The sequence below is a fragment of the Salmo salar genome, chromosome 03, assembly GCF_965601325.2.
Source record: "Salmo salar chromosome 03, fSalSal1, whole genome shotgun sequence".
In the NCBI taxonomy this organism is placed as follows: Eukaryota; Metazoa; Chordata; class Actinopteri; order Salmoniformes; family Salmonidae; genus Salmo; species Salmo salar.
In genome coordinates this window covers 88,424,305-88,427,500 of record NC_138293.1, presented here as the reverse complement: position 1 = coordinate 88,427,500, position 3,196 = coordinate 88,424,305, and the positions used below count along the sequence as shown (strand labels likewise).

The following is a 3,196-nucleotide window of genomic DNA, read 5'->3' as shown; positions in this document are numbered from 1 at the left end:
GTATCTATGAAACATCGCATGACATTCGGCATCATCTCCTGCATTACAAGACGCTTTGTCATTATATGAGGTCTCTGAGCTTTCCCCACAACGTTACACTAGAAAACACTATACTGAGTTAACATTGTAAAACGTTTGAAATACCTGAACAGAAAGAGGACTAAGAATTCCACTGTACCTGTCAGGTAGTAATCCATTTAGGAGTGCGTAATGGGATAATCCATTCCGTGTCGACGTCCAAAACATGGGTACCAATTCCCCCAAAATGCACCACAAAAACATACTATCCAATCTCATTGCACTGTTCAAACCATCCTGCAAATCATCCAACATCGTAGTGATCCAACATTGCGCGTATTATTTCCATTGGTAACCGCTGAACTTTAGCCATCGGTCACTGGGAATAGGATATCCTCAAGAGACCCATTGACCGGCGTGTCTGTGTCCGACCATAGGAGTCCCTGCACCGGACCTCTCTTGTCCTGTAGTTGGGTGGCAATGCGAACATTCCGACATACATTCCGCTTAAAAGACAAGACACAGATGGCTATCCTGTAGAACAATTAATAAAGGTTGTATTGAATCCAGAAAAATGTTGTATCCTAATAAATTCCAGTTTTCAAAATAACAACAATTCCCTCACGTGTAGCCTACTTCTCTCCAGGCTCCGTTAACGGGAAAGATGAATCCTCTCTATGAGCGAGTCCTGAGAAGAGCGGGTTTCAAAATGCTCCACTGATGAAGGAAACAGACAAATCCATATGATCAACTGTAAATGTGACGTCCTTGTAATCCTGAATGATAAGTAATATCCAGAGTAGGACCACAGCACACTGGCGGGTTCGCTGCTTGGGATCGCAGCCGTTCCTCATCCACACACCTACGTCAAGCGTCCTCCCCGAGAGCCGAAGCTGCACTGAGCCATGCTTGGTGTAGTACAGCACACTGCATTCCAGGCTCACCTGACGTAGTGAAGCAATGCGAGATGGGAAATGTAGTGTAAAACAGTTAGTAGTTTGTTACCGCGTATGTGAAGTGTGACTTACAGCTAGCTACATTAAGATAGTTTCTTATCATTTTTATTAACCACAAACAGATTCAGGGTGAAATCATAGATCCAAGCGATAGGATAATGAAAAGGACTAGATGATTGGTTGACATTATTGATGCAGGCACTCAATTTGTTACATGCTGGTACAGCATGGACTTTCATTTTCATGTTTTATCATTTAAGAATCTCTCTGGGGATGGTCTTCAGCCACATGTCTAGTCTAGTATATGGTTCAGAAATGACCTATTTGCATGAGCAAGATACTGTATATACCCATGATATAGTTTGCCTACAACTATAAGGATACCTGTGGTATATGAACAATACAGCCAACATTAAAGACATCAGTTGACGTAATTCATTTGCAACGATTCTCCAATTTAAGCTTCAATTATAAATATGTGGCTACTCCAGACCTGTTCCAGCTCCTCAACCTGAAGTGACATATTGTTGTGACATAGCCTAGCGTGTGACATAGCCTAGCATGTGACATAGCCTAGCGTGTGACATAGCCTAGCGTGTGACATAGCCTAGCGTGTGACATAGCCTAACGTGTGACATAGCCTAGCGTGTGACATAGCCTAGCGTGTGACATAGCCTAGCGTGTGACATAGCCTAACGTGTGACATAGCCTAGCGTGTGACATAGCCTAGCGTGTGACATAGCCTAACGTGTGACATAGCCTAGCGTGTGACATAGCCTAGCGTGTGAGCTGCTAAGGTCAGTAGAGTGAGTAATAGTGATCTGAAGTCATTCCAGGGAGATATGAGGGTTGTCGGTGCCTTGAACCACCTTCCCATGAATGAACCACTTGTCTTCCTTAGTTACCTCACTACCTACTTTAATGTCTTAATTACCTCCAGGATATAGCTTTTATTTCTGGAATCAGGAGTTCTAACGTTGGAAAATAAGGAGTGGATTCCATGGGAATGGATAAAGGGCTGTATTTCCCCCTCATGGAAAATGATATAAGAGGTGCTGATCTAGGATCAGTTTTGCCTTTTAGATCCATATTAAATAAGAACTATAGCTACTTTAACTGTTGCCTATTTCTCCCAGGAGTGTTGTGTATAATAGGGTAATGATCACTGACTGTCCAATTGCCCAACAACACAGAGACTGAAGCTACTGGTTGTGCTCATCTCAGCATTTCTATGATGTAGCCTGCTCTGAAAGTGAGGCTAGTAAATGAACAATGACAACAGCTGATATGGATGAGGGAGTTGGGGGGTGGGGGACAATTCATCATTTTGGTAACACTTTATATTTCGTTAATTAGTGTTACAATATTTATAAATGTTCAATTATTTCTAAACATTTAATAAGCATTTATAATGGCTTACTCATTGCAGTCATTATAAAGTGTTACCAACACTTCTTCTAAGCATCCTTAAGTGTCCATAATAAATGAAAATAGCAACATTTCAACGGGAGCAACTGAAAAAAAAGATCTGGTCCAGATTTCCCCACACACCCTGTCTGCATGCCTCTCCAAACCAAAGCAATCCTGCTGTAACTGAATTGCACGCGATTCTGTCAATTGCAGGTACTTGATCGTTTTCTTGTGTGCCGGGTTGAAAAGTTGTCGGTGGGTTGCACACACAGCATTGCGTGACTATAGCCCTGGATGAAAACACAAAGACATTGTTTTCACTGATCAAACTCCCTTTATAGTAACTCAACAGCATTCCTGTCTCACATTCCTTAGCCACCACTGCTGTGGAGGTTTTCTTTCTTTCCTTTGGAGGAGGAAAAATAGTGAGGGAAGAAGGTATTGGAAATGTTTAGGTGCTCCAGAATATAATACAATAGCCTACTTAATTGTCAATTTTGTGAGAAACTGACTTCTGCCTATCAGAACATCCACCGTGTCATACAAGTGAAGAGCAATCAGATAAGAAATGTAACGTTATGTAAGAAATGAGTTGTGGTGCTGTCAACTATGTACAATAATTAACATGATGATTTCATTTGTTTTCATTGTGGCCTTGAGATTACATTTCCTTGTAGTTGCTCATCTAGGAACAGCATTTTTTAAGTATTCCCCTGGCTGTCATAAAACATTAAGGAACTCTATCATGGCAAGCACGCACTAGAAACAGTAATTAGAAACAGCTGCATATTTAGTGCTTCCTTGTGAAACGC

At 41.5% G+C, this 3,196-nt stretch overlaps 1 long non-coding RNA gene across 1 annotated transcript in view; it reads right to left on the bottom strand.

The window, feature by feature from the left end:
- The window catches only part of LOC145877418 (uncharacterized), a 188,262-nt gene extending 187,363 nt beyond the window's left edge, over nt 1-899 (bottom strand). Inside the window, exon 1 of the long non-coding RNA XR_014391714.1 lies at nt 179-899. This is a non-coding gene — a long non-coding RNA (uncharacterized LOC145877418). The remainder of the gene's footprint in view (nt 1-178) is intronic.
- Between the last annotated feature and the right edge of the window lie 2,297 nt (nt 900-3,196).